Below are 20,242 nucleotides of genomic sequence, written 5' to 3' on the forward strand. Positions count from 1 at the left end.
GTTTCTGGCAGGCCTTTTCACGCCCCTATTATTCTCTGTGTAAAGAAACTACCCTTAATACCTGTCGTAAATCTATCACCCCTCAGTTTCAAGATATATCTCCTCGTGTTAGCCTTCACAATCTGAGGGAAAATGTTCATACTGTCAACCCTATGTAACCCTGCGATTACCTTATATGTCTCGATTAATTCATCTCTCAACCTTCTTCTCTCCAACGATGCAGCTTCCCATTAAGACCTTCCTTCCATATCAGGAAATATCCTCGCAAATCTACTCTGAACCTTTCACTAAACGTCAACATTCTTCCGATAATGTGGTGAGCAGAACTTTATGCAATACTCCAGGTGTCATGTAGAGCTGAAGCATGACCTTGTGGCTCCGAAAGTCAATCCCCCTCCAAATAAACGCCAACACACCATATGCCGCCTTAACAACCCTATCAACCTCGGTGGCAACTTTCAGGGATTTATGCACTATCTGTTCATCCATACTGCCAACTATTTTTCCAATAACCCAGTACTCTGCATTCCTGCTGATTCTTCCAAAGTGATTTATCTCACACGTTTCCGCATTACCTTCATTTGCCTCTTCTCAGTCGACCTCTGGATCTTATTCAGACCCCAAACTGAGCCTTTGCGTCTCATCCGCGCATAAGCCTTCTTCTTCCTCTTGACAAGAACTTCAACTTCTTTCATAACTCATGTCTCCCTATCAAAATCTGCCTAAATGCCTGATAGGTGTATACATATCAAGGATACGCTGTAGGTGTTCCTTGAATGTAGCTCCAGCTTTCAAAAAGTGTATCCATCCCCTGCAATTTCATTCCTCATCCTATGTATCCTAAGTCTTGCCTAGTGATATCATCATTGCCTTTCCCACAGTCATACCTCTTTCCCTGCCGTGTACACCTGCTCCTGCCCATTGCTATTGTAAACATAATCTAATTGTGGTCACTATTGCTAAAATGCTAACACAACTCCAAATCGAACACCTGTCCGGGTGCATTCCGCAGTACCAATTCTAATATGGCATTTCCTCTTGTTGATCTGTCACATACTGTGTCAGAAAACTCTCCTGCGCAGATTTTATAACGTTGACACATCCAAGCAATTTGAACGATTGCATTCCTCGGCATCCCTGGAGCAATTTGGAGCCCGAAGGAAAGCTCCTAACAGTGTGACCTATCCTTACCTGTTTGTAACCACAGCCCAAATTACCTCAGTGTGTTAGTCCTCAAACGTTCTCTCAGCTGCTGTAATACTACCCTTGATTAGCAATGTCACATACCTGCCGCCTCCCCCGCATCACTCTATTACCATCTTCTCTGTACTTGTTAAATCCTGGAATCTGCAACAAACTTGCTACATCTTAAGCCTGGAATCTGCAAGAAACAATCCTGGCCCTCTTCTAACCATGTCTCTGAAATGGCCACAATATCAAAATTCCCAGGTACCAACACATGCTGCAAGTTCACCCACTTGCACTGATGTACACATACTTCAAACCAAAATACTGATTGCTGGTGCCCCCTCGCGACTTTGTAAGCGTCACCCTAACCGCACTACCTTGAACCTCCTGCACACTGGAACCACAATTCAGGTGACCATCCCACTGCTGTATTAGTTTTAACGCCCCACAACCCCCTAAGAGTGTTAGCAAAATTCCCACACAGTATATTGGTATATCTCCAGTTCAGATGAAAACAATCTTATTTGTAAAGGTCCCATCTTCCCCAGAAAGACCTCCAATTATCCAAGAATCCAACCCCACCGCACCATCTCTGCAGCCACGTGTTCAGCTCCAATCTCTCCATCTTCCTCACTTCACGAGCATGTCGCACAGGCAACAAGTCAGAGACAAAAGCTCTGTTTGTTCCAACTCCAAGTTTCCATGCTGGATCCCTGAACTTCTCTCATTGACTTCAACCTTCCTCCCTCCCTCTGCCGTTGGTGCCGATGTGGGCTAAGACTTGGGGATTCTCCCCGTTTCCCTCAAGAATCTCGAAAACACGATCAGAGACATAACAAACCCTGGCATCTGGGAGGCAACGCGCCAATCGTGAGTCTCTCTCGTTCCAAAGTGTGTGCGAGCTTAGGATTGTTTTCATTAGAAAGCCGAACGTCGAGGGAATAACTGATTCAGGTCAACACAATCAGGAAAAGTAGGGAAAGGGTGGATAACAAGAAGTATTTTCTCAGCGTGGCGAACTCAATTACTAGGGGTCAGGATTTCAAAGTGACTGGTTAAATGTTTCGGGAAATAATGCAAGGAAAGTTCTTTATGCGGAGGGTAGTGGGTACCTGGAATGCGTTGCCAGCGAAGGTAGAAGGCACAGCAAGGGTAATATCATTTTCGATATATCGAGACAAATACATGAATGGGCATGGAGCAGGGGGACACAGACGCTTTCGAAAACAAGCGACAGGTTTAAATAGAGAATTTGGATGGCGCAGGCCTCTTTCTTTAGAGACCACAATTTCCCTTCCTACGTGGTTAAAGATGCCCTCCAATGCATCTCGTTCACATCCTGCACCTCCGTCCTCAGACCCCACCCCTCCAACCGTAACAAGGACAGAACGCCCCTGGTGCTCACCTTCCACCCTACCAACCTTCATATAAAGGAGGAGAAAGTGAGGACTGCAGATGCTGGAGATCAGAGCTGAAAATGTGTTGCTGGAACCACAAGGGACCGCCTAGGAACCCTCCAACCACAAGAGATGAACTCAGATTTCTCCAGTTTTCTCATTTACCCTCCCACCACCTTGTCTCAGTCCCAACCCTCGAAATCAGCACCACCTTCCTAACCTGCAATTTTCTTCCGGACCTCTCTGCCCCCACCCCCACCCCCACTCCGGCCTATCACCCTCACCTTAACCTCCTTCCACCTATCGCATTTCCAACGCCCCTCCCCCAAGTCCCCCCTCCCTACTTTTTATCTTAGCCTGCTGGTCACACTTTCCTCATTCCTGAAGGGCTCATGCCCGAAACGTCGATTCTCCTGCTCCTTGGATGCTGCCTGACCTGCTGCGCTTTTCCAGCAACACATTTTCAACATTCGCATAAACCAAATCATCCGCCCACATTTCTGCCACCTCCAAACAGGCCCCACCACCAGAGATATATTTCCCTCCCCACCCCTTTCCGCCTTCCGCAAAGACCGTTCCCTCCGTGACTACCTGGTCAGGCCCATGCTCCCCCACAACCCACACTCCCGTCCTGGCACCTTCCCCTGCCACCGCAAGAATTGCAAAACCTGCGCCCACACCTCCTCCCTCACCTCCATCCAAGGCCTTCCACATCCATCAAAGTTTTACCTGCGCATCCACCAATATCATTCATTGCATCCGTTGCTCCTGATGCAGTCTCCTCTACATTAGGGAGACTGGACACCTCCTGGCAGTGCGCTTTCGGGAACATCTCCGGGACACCCGCACCAATCAACCTCACCTCCTTGTGACCCAACATTTCAACTCCCCCCCACACCCCACTCTGCCGAGTACATGAAAGTCCTGGGCCTCCTTCACCGCCGCTCCCTCACAACCAGATGCCTAGAGGCAGAACGCCCCATCTTCCGCCTCTGAACACTCCAACCTCAGGGCATCAATGTGGACTTCAACAGTTTCGTCATTTCCCCTTCCCGCACCTCACCCCAGTTCCAAACTTCCAGCTCAGCACCGTCCCCATGACTGGTACTACTTGCCTATCTTCTTTTCCACCTATCCACACCACTCTCCACCCCCTGAACTATCACCTTCATCCCCTCCCACACTCACCTATTGTACTCTATGCTACTTTCTCCCCTCCCCCATCCTCCTCTCACTTATCTCTCTACTCTTCCAGTCTCCCTGCCTGTTTTCCTGATGAAGGGCTTTTGCCGAAACGTCGAATTTTACTGCTCCTCGGATGCTGCCTGAACTGCTTTGCTCTTCCAGCACCACTAATCCAGAAGCAGGCTTGGAAGGCCGAAAGACCTGTTCCTGTCTGGTAATATTGTTTTGATTTTTGTGATCGAGATTAAACATGAAAACAGAGGGATAACAGTTGCTTACACGCTAAAATACATTTTAACGTTCTTCGTCAAGGTACCTGATTGTCGACTGTTTAGTAAGGAAACATACCAAGATATTCACGGACAGCTAGCCACCCTCATGTCGGTAGGAGACTGAGGGTGACGCAAGAGGGCTGTTATATATGGATTCCTCTGACGCAATTCTGTCACAAGCATAGGTGTTGTGTCGACTATTTTTCATTATTTACGCAAACGACATGGAAGACAATATTGGTGATGTGGTAGGGAACATTGCAGTTGAAAGGCAAATTAGTGGTATAGTGCACAAGGAAGACTTTGTTTGAGAGTACAATGTGAACTTGATCAATTGAGCGATTTGGCCGAGAAATAGTAGTGAAAGTGTAATTCTGATTAATGTGGGGTTTAGATATTGTATGACAAAATAGGGCAGGGCTTGTATAAATCGCACTGTGGCCTTGAGAATATTAGAAATACCTAGGGGTGCACATATATAGTTCCTGGTGATGTTGAAGTTCAACAGGTTGTGAACAAGGCTTTTGGCACCCTTGCTATCGCCGTTCAGATCATTGAGCATCGCAGTTGGGACATGATACTATGGCTGTATAAGACATTGGTTAGACGACATTTGGAATCTTGCAAATAATTCTGGACCCATACTCTGGGAAGAAACTTACTAAACTGGAAAGGGTGCCAAAACAAAACGTAAAGTGTGTTATCGAGATAGAAATGTTTGAGTATTAAGGGGAGTTTGGATAGGCCGAGGTTTTATTCTCAAGTGTGTGGGAGGTTGAGGAGTAAGCTCTTACAGGTGTAAAGCATCATTACTGAACATAAAAGATGCGAAAAGTCAAAGACTTTCCCAAATGTGGGAGAGTCCAAAAGAGAGGGCATAGGTTTAATGAGAGAGGGGAAAGACTTAAAAGGGACTCGAGAGGGCACCTGTGAATGGCACGTGCATGGAAACAATAGCAAGAGGAGATGGTAGAGGATAGTACAATTGCAACACTTAAAAGACGTCTGGATAAATATATGGCGAGTTAAAAAGTACATACATGTAAAAAGAATTAATTCAGTCGAGGAAACCTGGTGAGAATGGACGAGTTGAAGCTCTGATTCAATAAGGGAAACACAAATATTGGAAAGGTTATGATTTAAGTTTACAAACATGCCAGTCGATATTTGTTTTCAGGTCACAGTTTTCTTAACTCAAAAACTTAGATCAAAAATGTTTGAGGCACAGAATACTGTATTAAAGGTTCCCTCGCTTCTCGCTCTCTCTCTCAATCTTTCTCTGTTTCTCTAACAGCTTCCATCATTATTGCAGAGATTTGCCAAATCTAGTCTTTTCAATTAGTTGTGACAGAGAACATGGATCAACGAACATTACAGTACAGGCCCTTCGACCCTCCGATGATCAACGAAATGTGAAAAGCATCTGAAGCCCATGTCACCTAAACTTTTAGATTAGATTCGATTCCCAACAGTGTGGAAAAAATCCCTTTGACCCAACAAGTCCACATCGATCTTCCGAAAAGTAACCCACCTAGTCCCATTTCCCCTCCGTTTAATGCACCTAACACTACAGGCAATTTAGTATGGGCCAATTCACCTGACCTGCGCATCTTTGGATCTCAGGGAGGAACTCAGAGCACCCAGAGAAACACATGCAGACACGGGGAGAATGAGCAGACTCCACACGGCAGTCACCCAAGGCTGGAATTCAACCTGGAACCCAGGTGCTGTGAGGCAGCAGTGCTAACCACTGAGCCAGTGTGCTATTTCATTTTCATTCGTATGTCTCGCAATGGCCATTCAAATTCCCTTAAATTTGTCGAGTCTACTACTGTTGCAGCAGGGCACTCCATATCCCTACTATGCTCTGTGTAAAGAACCTACCTGTGACATCTGTCCTATATCTATCACCCCACAATTGTAAACTATGTCCCCTCGTGCTAACAATCAACATTAGAGGAAATAAGCTCTCACTGACCACCCTCTATAACCCTCTGGTTTTAGTATATGTCTCAAACCTCTCTCGAAAGAAAACAGATGTAAGTCGTTTAGCCCGTCTTCATAAGACCTTCTCTCCATACCAGGCATCTCCTAGTAAAGTTCCTCTGAACACTTTACAAAGTTTTCCCATCTTTCCTATAATGCAGTGACCAGAACTGCATGCAATATTCCAAGCGCAGCCGCACCAAAGAGTTGTATAGGTGCAGCAAGTCTGCATTCCTCTACTAATAAAAGCGAGCACACCATATGCCTTCTAAATAACCCAATGAAACTGGGTGGCAACTTTAATTGATCTATGTACATTGACACCGATATCTCTCTGTTCATCTATAGTACCAAGAATCTTACCATTAGCCCAATACTCTGTATACCTGATAATCCATGTTTTTTAGTTCATTAGTACGATGTTTTCCAAAATCATATTATACCTGAAATCCCAGATAAGAATTAAGTGAGGTGTTCAAAATTGTCGAAGACTTTGGAGATTATGTTTAGTTAGTCTGCTAAACAATGTACTTTGAATGAGATTTTCTTACTCTTCACGAACAAACTTCTGAAAAGAGCTGCGACTTGCAGAATTTTCTTGCCGCAGCTTGCTCTGATCATCAAGTTTTAAATTCTAATTGTAACAGTTCTTTCTACACTGTCCACCAACAGTTTTCTACAGCAAATGACGTGCCGAGTTGCTCAGCTTCTCCATGCCATTCTGAAGTTGATTTCTACTTTTCACAGAGACAGTTGACTGTTTTGACTTTAATATTACTTGGAAACGTCCTACTTCTCGCTGTGTGTTCAGATGCACCATTTTAGCATTGGATATTAAGTTTACCAGTTACACTTCCTTCCAAACATTTTGACTCCACAAGCTCAGAAAGACAGTAAATCCCAAAATGTTCAGATAATCTGTTATTATGAATGGAAATATTATCCTGGGCATCGAGAGAATGAAACTTTTTTATCTACTTCCTGAATCAGCAAGTGATTGTGTAATGTTTATTGAAGAACAAGTGGCATTATGAAACTTCACCCATCAGCGTTGAACGCAACACATTTAAAATAACATGCAAACCTTAATTATTGTGATCAGGTCTCCATGTTGGATTTGTATCCAGTATTAACTTCTTGTGAATGTTATGTATGGCAAACTGAACCAGAGACGAGTTGATCTCTAAACCTACTGCTTCTGAGTTGGCACCCAGCCTGCTAATCGTACATTAGCAGTGGTAAAGCAATTCAGACACAGGAATTGGACGAAACACAGAATCTCAGATCTGTCCAGAAAGCAACTTGAAGTCTTGATCCTGCTCTGTTTCCACTGTAGTCGAAAAGTGTGGCGCTTGAAAAGCACAACAGGTCCTGCAGCACAAGTGGAGCAGGATAATCAAGGCATAAACCCAATATCAGGAATGTGCGGTGAAGAGACGGGGGTCTAGAGACATATAGGAAGGTGTGGGTTGGGGAAAGGTAGCTGGGAATGCCATAAAATAGGTCACAGGTGAGGGTGGACCAGATAGGTGGAAAGTTCAAGAGTTTTATGCCGAGTTGTTTATTCCTGATGAAGGGCTTTTGCCCGAAACTTCGATTTTGCTGAAGCTCCTCGGACGCTGCCTGAACTGCTGTGCTCTTCCAGCACCATTGATCCAGAATGAGGGATGACTGAGTAGAGACATACAGGTGGTCACAGGTTGAGGTAGGGTGGACGTGCAGAGCCTTTTTTCTGGGATGGTGATGGCTACCACGAGGTGACATAGCTTTAAATTGATGAATGATAGATAATATTACAGGTGTCAGGGTTCTTTATTCATAGAGTGGTGATGGCATGAAATTCCTTGCCTGCAACAATAAAAGACTCGCCAACTTTAATGACAATTAAAAGTCTTTAGATAAACATATGGATGATCATGGAACAGTGTCGGTTAGATGGGCTTCAGGTTGCTTTCACAGGTCGCTACAACATCTGGGGCTGCACTGTATTATTGCACTGTCATCCTCGATGTTCTATGTTATATGCTGGTTGTTTCATGTGTTCCCAGAGATGTTCCCTGTTTCCATTGAACTATGATGTATTTAGTCGCAGACGGTGATAATTTCCCATAACTTTGTTTTTGTTCTTTTTTCAAATTTATAGAATAAATTTCGAAACTCCACTGCAGATCACTGCAATCGACAAGTAATCATTAGTGCATACAACACATCCATTTTTTGGACCACATCCCTTGATATTCATCTTAATTCTGCACAAGAAAACTATTAACTCAGAAGATGATGTAAGCACTATGTTTCCATTGTTTCACTGGTCATGAGTTTCAGGATCATATCATCTGTTGCCTTTCAGCGAAATGCAATCACTGATTCTTTTGTGTGCGTGTTTGTGTGCGTGTGTGTGTGTGCGCGCGCGCGCATGTGTGTGTACGATAAATTCTTTTCTTTTAAATAGAAATTTTCATGACAGCACAACACCTTATGTAAAATAGAATTTCCCCTTTAAATGCAACATGAGCGTTTTGGGCAGTTGAAAAAAAATAGCTTTATGGAAGTCATCAAGGTCTTTGGTGACCTTTAAGCGGCAATTCGATAGGTACATGGATGGGTGCTTAAGCTAGGACAAATGTTCGGCACAACATCGTGGGCCGAAGGGCCTGTTCTGTGCTGTATTGTTCTATGTTCTATGTTCTATGTTCTATGTTCTATGATCAGGAATGCTCAGGATCACACATGTTCACAGCTATTTTGTGAATCTGACATAATATCATCAAAGTTTAAATCCTAACTTCCTGGTCTGGTGTTTTCTCTCCAAATATATAGAGTTGCAACAGAATGCTTCAAATCTACCATTCAATGCAATACCGTTAAAACGAAAAAAAAATTACTACCAACTACTCAAATCTTAATTTCATCAAATTTATTCCCTCTCTCCCTAAAACTGCTTGGGAAGTATCAGGCTGTGCAGCCATCTGTTGTTGTTTGAACCCTCGTATGGTCAGATCGTATAATTGCACTAGAACAAAAACAGTCTGTTTTTGCATTACCTTCACATTATGTCCTGCAAAAACTCCACACAATTTGAAATTAAAGATGTCAAACCGCCTAATACCCTACAAGAATAGGCAACAACTATCACAAGACAGTTCGTTTTGTGAAAATTATATTGTAGCTGGCAAACCTTTTGAATTTATTTGAGAATAAAACAATTATCCAGATAACGTTAGAGCAGTGTATATTAAATTACCTACAGTATGGAAACAGGCCCTCCGGCCAATCCAGTCCACACCGACCCTCCGAAGAGCAACCCACCCAAACCAATTTCCCTCTGACTGATGCACCGAACACCATGGACAATTTAGCATCGCCGATTCACCTGCCCGACACTTCTTTAGACTGTGGGAGGAAAAGGAGTGAATATGCAAACTCAACACAGACAGTCACCCAAGGCTGGAATCCTGGTGTTGTGAGGCAATAGTGCTAACCACTGAGCAACCGTGCCACAATTGACTCTTTACAAGTTGTTTAATAAGGTACCAAACATTAGTTTACGTATTAGCCTACTAGAACATTCAGATTCTAGTCGGCAATATATTTGCATACAACACAAAATGATTAATGAGCAGATCAAAGATTGTCAGGAATGAGGGCACACATTCACAATGGATGTTTTCACGTTTTGGATAATGCACATAAATGTACTATGAGATATTTTTGCTGGAACATAATAATAGGTAGGCGTGAGGGGCAAGTTCAGAGGATGGCATATCGAGATTGCAGCGAGATACAGGCAGGTGAAGCGTTTGGGAAACAAACAACGCAGATACAAATGGCGTGGTGGTGGGAATGTGAGGTTACACAAAATGACACTAATAATTAAACAGCTGATAATTATGTGAATCAGAAAACAGAGTAGAAATCTTAACATAGCTGAAAATGTGTTGCTGGAAAAGCGCAGCAGGTCAGGCAGCATCCAAGGAACAGGAGAATCGACGTTTCGGGCATAAGCCCTTCTTCAGGAATTCCTGAAAACTACAACGTTAACATTCTTAATTATCGTGGAACTATTTTACAGGAACAGAAATTTCGTTTTACTGTGCCCAAGCATTACATTAGTTTGTGTAACTCGGAGGGAACTACAAATTTTGACAGAGGTTCAGCTGAAGAATTTAGATATCATGAGCATATGATTAAATCTGTCCGGCAGTCCATCGCATGTACGACTTTCTCTTGTGTTATTTCATGTTCTATATTTTAATAGCCGTCTGGATTCAATATATCATTGGAAATTCTGAAGAGAAGACGAAACCAAATGACTGCTGTTACCAAGCAGACTTATGCGTGGTTTCACAAAATATTTTCCTTTACCAGTGTTTTATCCGGTCTGGGAGCAATGGGACAATGAGAGAAGGTGACGTGGAGATCAGGAGGATGTCGGGAAGGTAAGGACTTCGTACATATTTGGGCAGCAGCAAAACCCAAAATACTACACGTGTAGTATCTCCTTCCTGCCCAACCACCTCGAACCAGAAGAAAACGACTCTGAAATATCAGGGTTCGTTTTTCTTTTTCTTTTCTTTCATATATTTAAGTGCATTGTTTGGTTTTAGTTGATTAATATAAAGCTAAGGCTTACAATTTCAAGGGATCTCAGATTCGTGGCATGCGCCTCTTGCTTGGTGAGGGAGCTCAGGAACGTGGCTGACGTTCCTGATCCTTACAAATGCAGGACGTGTGTCCAGCTGTGGCTCTTGTTTGACAGCGTGACGGGACCCGAGCTGCGGATGGACTCACTGTGCGGAATCCGCGATTCTGAGGAGGTCATGGATAGCACGTTCAGTGGACTGGTCACGCAGCAGGTTAGAATTACTGAGGGAAACAGTGAATGGGTGACAGAAAGGCAGAAAAAGATATGAAGGCAGTGCATGTGTCCACTGTGGTCAACTCCCTCCAAAGCAGGTGTACTGTTTTGGATACTATTGGTGGAAATTTCTAAATAGGGGAGGGAAGCAATTGGCAAGGTCGTGACACAGTGGCGGTCACTGCTGTTCAGAAGTGAGGGGGGGCTGGAGGGGCCGGGGGCGCGGGGAAGACCGTAGGGTCATAGTCATAGGGGATACTATTATAAGGTGAATAGATAGGCGGTTCTGTGGCCAATAACAGGACACTCGCATGATTTGTACCCTCCCAGGTGCTCATGTCAGGTGTGTCACCAATCGGCCGCTAACCATTCTAAAGGGGGAGGTTGAACAGCCAGTTGTCGTGGTGCATATAGGCACCAACAATATAAGTGAAAGAAAGGTGAATTCATGAAAGCAGAATTCATGGAGCTAGTTAATAAGGAAGACATCAGAGATAGTGATCGCTGGATTAAAACCACTGCCACGTGCTAGCCAGCGTAGAAATGAAAACAAAATAGGCTGGATGAACACGTGGCTTGTGGGATGGTGTAGCAGAAAGGGGTTCAGACTTATTGGTCTATGGGATGGGTCCTGGGGAAGGTGGCACTATTGCAAATTGGAAGGTGCACATCTGAACTTCACTGAAGCTAATGTTCTTGGAGGGGTTTCTGCTATTGCTATTGGGAAAGTTTTTAGCTGAGGTGGCAGTGAGCTAGGCAGCAGGAAAGAAGACAAGTAGACAGCTTGGTGGAAACTTCAGGCTGTAAGAATCATGAAGATGTCATTAATAAGGGGAAGAGTAGACATATAGCAGGTGAATGCAAACGAACTGGTGGCCTGACGTGCATATACTTCAATGCAAGGAGTGTTGTGGGTAAGGAAGATGAACTTAGGGCTTGGATTGGTACCTAGGAGTATAATGTTGCTGCAATCGCAGAGAGTTGGTTGAAGAACGGGCAGGATTGGCAACTAAATCTTGCAAGATATTGGCATTTCAGACAGGACAGGGAGGGAAGTAAATGGGGATGGGGAAGAGTTGCATTGCTGATCACGGCTGATATCACGTCTCTACTAAAGGAGGACACTATGGAGGGCTAGAGTAGTTAGGCATTGTCGGTGGAGCTGAGAAATACAAGAAATACATTGTTAGGGCTGTATTACAGGCTTGTCAATAGTGAGCGTGATGTAGAAGAACAAATTAGTAAACAGATGATGGAAAGATGTAGAAGCAACAGGATAGTCGTGACGTGAGATTTTATTTTTTCCAGCATCCACAGGTCTGGATGGGGCAACATTTGTAAGAAGCGTTCAGGAGAGTTTTCCAGAGCTGTATGCCAATATTCTGACGAGGGAAGGGGCCATATTGGACTTGGAGTCGGGGAATAAGCCAGGCCGGGTGGTAGAAGTCGCGGTGTGGGATTTATTTGTGAACAGTGACAACAATTCTGTAAGATTTACAATATTTGTAGACAAAGATGTGAGTGGTTGTAAGGGAAGAGTACTAACCTCGGACAAGGCCAATTGCATCATGATTTGGCAGGAGCTGGGAACTGTTGATTAGGAGGAGCTATTTGAAGTGAGGTCCACATTTGATATATGGGAGGCTTTCAAAGGCAGGTTGAAGATGGTGCATGACAGACATATTCCGTTGAAATTAAAGGACAGGAAAGGCAGGCATGGTGAACCATGGATGACAGGAATAACGATATGTCTAGCCAAGAGGAAAATGCAAGCGCACATAAAGTCCAGGCAGCTGAAAACAAAACCAGCCATGGAGAAATATAAGAAGAGTAGGACCAAAGGAGAATCAAGCGAGCTAAAAGTCGTCATGAAATAGATTTATTGAGCAGAATTAAGGAGAATCCCAAAACCTTTTATTTTAATATAAGAAAGAATCGGCTAACTAGAAAAGAATTAGTCCACTGAAGGATAATGAAGGAAGGCTGTGTGTCGAAGCTGAGAGAATGGGTGAAACTCTGAAGGATTACTTTGCATCAGAGATCACGGAGGTTGGGACATAATGAATGTTGAGATTAGAGTTCGACGTTTGATAACTCTGGATCACGTTGATTTAAGTAGGGAAGATGCATTGCGTAGGCCAGATGTTATTAATGTGGACAAATGATCAAGACCGAATGGGATCAATCCCAGGTTTCTGAGCGAGGGGAGAGAAGAAATGGTTGGGATCCTGACAGATATCTTTGAAAAATGTTTAAACACAGGTGTGGTGCCAGAGGACTGGAAGTTTGCACATTTTTTCTCCTGTATAAGAAGGGTAGTAGGAATATTCTAGCTAACTACAGAGGAATGAGCCTGACGCCAGTGATGGGAAAATTGCTGGAGAAGTAACAGAGGGATAAAAATGTATTTATATTTAGTAAAGAATGGCCTTATCAGTGATGTACAACATGGTTTTGTGCAGGGGAGATCGCGTCTTACCAATGTAATAGAGCTAATTGAGAAAGTGGACAATTTGACAGATGAAGGAAAGGCTGTTAATGTTAAATGCACGGACTTTAGTAAGGCATTTGATAAGGTTCCCCATGGTAAAATAATAGACAAAGTGTAGTCTCATGGTGTGCTGGGTGTTCTAGTTTGGTAGATAAATAACTGGTTGACCAACAAGTGACAGAGAATAGTAATTGAAGGGATTTCCTTGAATGGAGAAAGGTGACCACTGTTGTTCCACAGGGATCAGTGCTGGGGCCACTGCTGTTTGCGACATACAGAAATGAATTGGAAGAGGGCGCTGCTGGTATATTCAGCAAGTTTGCAGATTACCCGAACATTGGTGGAGTATCAGGTAGCATAGGGGACTGTCAAAGAATTTAGGAGAATATAGATCGACTGGAGAGTTGGGCGGAGAAATGATAGGTGGAGTTCAGTCCAGTCAAATATGAGGTGATGTATTTTGTGAAGTCCAATTCCAGAGCGAATTATACAATGAACTGAAGAGCCTTGGGACAAGTTGACATGTAGAGGGATCTGGGACTGCAAATCCTTTGTACCCTGAAGATTGCTGCACAGGTGGACAGAGTGGTCAAGACGGCAGAAGGTATTCTTGTCTTCATTGGACGGGGTATTGATTGTAAGAGCTGGCAGGTCATGTTAAAATTGTACACGACGTTTTTTCGGCCACATGTAGAATACTTCGTACATTTCTAGTCGCCACATTACCAAAAGGATGTTGCTGCTTTGGAGCTGGCGCAGAGAATGTTTACGAGGATGTTTTCTGGTATGGGAGGTGCTAGCTATGATGAGAGGATGAGTTGGTTAGAATTGTTTTCATTTGATAAGAGGAGATGGGGTTCACTGTACAGACAGATTAGATAGAGATAAGCTTTTTCTTTCCCAAGGTGAAGAATTCAATAAAGAGAGGCCACGCATTCAAGGTGAGAAGTGCAAAGTTTAACGGAATATACTCGGTAAGTACTTTACACAGGGGTTGGTAGGTGCCGAGAACAAGTTGCTTGCAGAGGTAGTAGAGGCAGGCATGGTAGATTCATTTTAGATGCTTCTGAAAATGAGTAGGTGGGGGGCAGAGGGATACAGATGCTTAGGAACTGGGCGACAATAGGTTTTGACAATAGATTTGGATAGGCTCAGTCTGGGAGGTTCGAAGGGCATTTTCCTGTGCTGTAAATTTTCTTTGTACTTTTTTTCTTTTACTTTCTTGACGACTGTCATCCGGATCTAGAGAATGTGTGCTCTTTCTAATTGTATTATTCGCTACCGCTTGGCTGTGTCTGAAGCGCATTTACTCTTAGTTATCATCGATTTGATCATCAGACGCACTCCAATCGTTTATCTGGAGCAGTTTTCTGTCATCAAGCCAGTCCACTTGCACAATATCTGTGATCTTCTGCTGTATGCATCCACTGAATTTTCCGTCCGGTTCCCCGTTACTTTCGCATTTGCTCGATTTCTGTCAATTTGTTGCCAAGTTTTCCAAAATAAGTATTACTCTGAAAGAATCAACGATTCTAATTTTTTTCCCAAAGGTATCCGCATTAAACTGTTGAAAAAAAAAGCATGGTGTTTTATGGTAAGTGTTTTTGTCGGTTGTGGATTGAACCATGGTTTACTGAAATAAAGGGCAATGTTGAATTTTCGCATATCCGGGGATGAATCTAATTCCTGCATTGCAGTCTAACGCCTGGGATAACATTTGCCCTGATTCTGCTGTTCAATACTTTAACCATCACTTACATTTTAGTGACTAGCAGATCCCGGAAAAGACTGCATGTTCACAGCGATGGGGTAAGAAACAGAGACCTATAGATGAATAGCAGAAGGAAAGCCATCGTCCTGTATTTTTTTTATTTCAGGAAATATCACTCTCTTCTGGACAGTCGTAATGGTGTACAATATATGGGACACGATGTGGGAGGTCGGATACCCCGCTTTGTTTCTCGATTATTTCGTACTGGAATTCGGCTTCATGCTGCAGCTCTTGACTTGTATTTAAGTACACTTATACTTCTGTGGTGACGCAAGCAGAGCTCTGGCATCCGTTTAAAAACATGCTTATGTATTCCTTAACTACAATTTTCAGTCCATGTAATAATGCAAGTAACATTAAAAGCATGCACTGGTTTCTCATTTTATTTCATGTTTCCTGTGGGTCGGTCCAGTCGCCAAGATGACAATAATGAGAGACTGCTCAGCAGTCATCATGTGGGTTTTGGGGCAACACATGTTGCACACGTTAAGGAGCCACAGGGTCATTACAATTGGATGATTAGTTATTTCCATATGTTGCTTGGGAATTGTTGGTCTGTTTCTTATGATGACGACTATAAGGGGAAAGGCATCGTTTGTACTCCATGGTGAAAACAATGACTGCAGATGCTGGAAACCAGATTCTGGATTAGTGGTGCTGGAAGAGCACAGCAGTTCAGGCAGCATCAAAGGAGCAGTAAAATCGACATTTCGGTCAAAAGCCCTTCATCAGGAATAAAGGCAGAGAGCCTGAAGCGTGGAGAGATAAGCTAGAGGAGGGTGGGGATGAGGATACCTGGGAGTCCCGGTTTCCCGACCCCCATCCTCCTCTAGCTTATCTCTCCACGCTTCAGGCTCTCTGCCTTTATTCCTGATGAAGGGCTTTTGCCCGAAACGTCGATTTTACTGCTTCTCGAATGCTGCCTGAACTGCTGTGCTCTTCCAGAACCACTAATCCAGAATCTGGTATCCAGCATCTGCAGTCATTATTTTTACCTCGTTGATTTTAACCTTACTGGGAATTCCCTTGCAAGGATGCCTGCCTTGAAGACGTTTTCCTCCTCTCTCTGCAAGGATCGTTTGGACTCCACTGTAATAGTGGATTCATCTGCTGTTCTGCATTAATACAATTCTCTTTTAGATGGCAATCGTCTTTGAAACTCATTAACTATTGCAGTGGGGACATAAGGCACAACATGTGCTCTTCAGGTTTAGTATTGATGATTCAGTTTAGCTTACAGAACAGAAACACCTTATTTAGTCAAAAAAGACAGCGATATACCAGGCAATGTAAAATAATATCCACTCCGTACCTGCGGTATATGTCTTTGCACCTTTTTTTTGGAAAAGAACGTAAGACAAATAATTTTAGACATCAGTGCGTAGTTCAACACTTATGTTCACAGGCCAAATTATAGGGAGCTCGTACATCATTCGAAAGCTGAAAATACAGACATGCTTTCATGCAGGTTTATTGCAGAAATGTTATCCTAGTCATCATGGAGTTTGTACTAAATAGTCTTTGCTGTGTTCAGAATTATGTTCAATGTATTTCCCGCTCTGTTTTCTTTAGCAAATAGGAACCACATTCATTATTGATACACTGAACGCCCAGAGGAATTATTCAATAAGCGTGTTCTGTTTAAAGCAAAGCCGAACAACGTAGAGTACGGGTGATGTTTTAAATTTATCCCAACTAACGTAGATTGCAATATTGGCAACAACTATCAAATTCCAACAGTTTAGTGTCTATCCACTCTCCGATAGGCATTTATTAATCAACGGGCAGACTTTAACAGCAGGACAATTACTCAGGAATTGGTCAAAATATTACTTCGGTCACAGCGAGAATGCTATTTGCAATTGTCGAAATTATACAATAGGAAGTATGTGATGTGAATGGAGAGGTTTGAAGAAGATATTTAACGAGACATTGCATGGGCTAATGTTTTTCAGTCATGAAGAGAGGTTGGGCCCACTGGGATCGTTTTTGTTACTGCAGGGCAAAATCAGAGGGGATGTTATTGAGATGCAAGAAACTCGGAAGGACGTAAATGGAGTCGACAGGAATAAACTTATCCCCTTGATCTTAAGAAAAACAAGATGGCCCAAGAGACATCGATTTAAGTTAAGGGACAAATGAAACATGGGAGGAAAAGGCTTACCACACAGACCGTAAATGGTCTCTCGATATCATCTCTTGTACCTGTGGTAGAGGCACAAAACACTGGTCAGAATGAAGAAGTACGTATTGGTATCATTGTAATTTTAAGATTCATAAACATGCTGGCCACAAGATGGAAAATGGAATGGAAACGGTGTGGGATTGAAGCTATTTGCATAACCACGGTTGGTGCACGAGTGTGATTTATTAGTCACCTGTGACTTTTCTTGAGATGACTTTGCTCTGAAGTTGCCACAGAGCCGTTGTCACATTGAGCAGTTTAGCCCTGGGCTGTTGTCTGACATCATCAGAGAGCGTTCGTAATTTTGGACACCAGAAACAAAACTAAAAGAAACGATTCATTATTTAATTTGAGAAATTTGGATTGGCATGCCCAGATGTCCAAGAATTCATATGTTTATGATTTGACGAAAATTACATTCCAGAACGTTGAAATACTTAGCATGATATTTTTACGTTACAATTATTAAAAGAGAATGCAGCCCGCCGGAAAAAAAAATCAATAATCTATTGCTAAAGGCAGGCATTGCAGGTGGAGATAACTCACCGCTGTTTCTGCACTGCTACTTTCTGCGACTGGATTAGAGTGGTGCTGGAAAAGCACAGAAGTTCAGGCAGCATCCGAGGAGCAGGAACGTCGACGTTTCCACCCTTCAGACACTCTGGCTATACTCCTGATGAAGGTTTTTTTCCCGAAATGTCGATTTTCCTGCTCCTCGGATGCTTCCTGAAATGCTGTGCTTTTCCAGCACCACTCTAATCCGAATCTGGTTTGCAGCATCTGCAGTTATTGTTTTTACCTGCTTTCTGCGACTTTCTAATTGAAAACAGCACTTATTTCTAGCACTGGACATGCTCCATTTGTTTCTCTTAGGCATCGGGGCTGGCTGTGAATAAGCTTCCGTAGAGTTTAATACGGCGTCTAAAGACAGGGCAATTCACAATGAGCTGTCTATCAATACCTTTAAAATCACACGGTACAGAGTGGGATCCAAATTAATTCATTACACACAAATGTTTTGAACTGAGGGTGTGGAAGAACCACTCAATGCTCTATTAAAAAAAAAACAGGAGGCACAGACAGTCCTTCACGAAATTAAAGTTGAATCTTGCAAAACTAATGCTGTTAGAGCCAGTAAAATGACTTCCCTCTCTCCCCACAAGCTATTCGTTCTACTGCAGTTGTTCTTCCAACGCCTATTGAAATAACATTAGCATAAGCAATCGTGCTGGCTTGCTTGGTCCTTCTAAACTAATCATCGTCTGCGACACTGGCTCCCGACATTACACTTAACCTATCACATGACCCTACCACCATCTTCAGATTATATCATCTACCAGTAATTTAACTAGCCTATCTCAATGCACTACTACTATCTGTTGCTGGAGCCGTGCAACATTCTCCCTGGCATGCTTTGCAACAGTAAGTTAACTGCATCACTGCCAGAATAACTTCCATATATACCACGTTTGAGATCAACAGGTCTCACACGGAGAAATAATACAACGAGGCAGGACGCAGCAAGGCCAGATCGAACGTCAGAGATCCAAAAGCGTGCAATAACAGTTCGAGGTTCCAGACCTCAAATAATTCTGACCCAACACCTGGAGTCACAGGCCAAAACTTGTCCCACAATAACTGGAAAAGGAAAAAAAAAACCCAGACATCCCAGATAATCTGAACGCGCAAGCAACACATGAATCTCCAACCGAACAAGACTTCAGCACCACAGCAGAAAATCCTTCAGAGTTTTTTTTAGGGTGAATAAAGGTTTCCAAAACAGTGCACAGATCCTACCTTTCTCAGCCGACAACCAGTTCAAGGCCTGCCGAGTCCACCATGCCATTCGATTGGTCGTATCCAATTGCTCACACAACACAAAGGGGCATCATCAAAGTAATCTCTGTTGATAGTGATAGATACATTTAATAAACTCAGCAATCTTGATTATAAAAATGGCAGGGAGAAGCAACTCCCAGCCCGCGGCAATCTCATTCTCTGCCCTTGAATACATTAGGGATACCCCTTCTCTAACATATACCAACAACTTGTATTGCCAGATTAGTAACATATTCATGTTTAGGATAGTGGAGAGTCGGTTGTGATTGGGCATTGGCAGTACAAAGCTAGATCTGCCAGCTGCACCAAATCGATGGACAGCAAGTCTGCAAAGGAGCAGAAAGGTTCAGGACTAGGGTGGGGTTTCAGTGGCTTCCCTGAACCCGTCTTCAGCCACACAATCACGAGAAAGACACCTTCCATAAACTGACATCCCCAATGCCAATGATACCACTTTCTCCAAAGGCCACACTCACCAACTGCTCAAGGACACTTAAAGGAGTATCAGGTCCCTGCACGCCATTTCCACTGTCGCAGTTCCTTCTCAGCCCTCACCTACCTCAACCCCGGAGTCCGTCTGTGCCCGTGGTAGCACCTTGGTACAGTGACAAAGCTGATATCACGCGGAACGACCCTCCACGTGACGGTAGTAACTGAGGCCTTGGTTCCCGTAAAGGGACCCCTTCCACATGGCTTGTTCCACGTTCTCTGGAAACCATTACATACACCTGATCTCCAGGTGTAATAGGCCCATCCTTGTTGCCAGATGCCAACTTCCTCAGCATTTCATGTGTGTGCATACTCTCATATATCATAGTCAGCAGTTGCATGTACCACTTAAGTTTAAGTTCCAATTGTTCCAAGCTAGGCCCGCCAAATGGACCCTTCCGCTTCGGCATTGGCATGGGTCTAGTGGGAAGTGTCTCATGTGGCGACAAGTTAATGATGCAGTGAGTCCACACATGGTAACACATTAATGCCAGTGCACAGCATCGACGCATGTACGATAGATACATGCGCAAATTATGTTCAACTCAGCTTTCAAAGTATTAATAATCAGTTACACCATT

This window comes from Chiloscyllium plagiosum, unplaced genomic scaffold (assembly GCF_037043375.1).
Source record: "Chiloscyllium plagiosum isolate Xiang-an unplaced genomic scaffold, Cpla_swu_hap1 HiC_scaffold_52, whole genome shotgun sequence".
Taxonomy (NCBI): Eukaryota; Metazoa; Chordata; class Chondrichthyes; order Orectolobiformes; family Hemiscylliidae; genus Chiloscyllium; species Chiloscyllium plagiosum.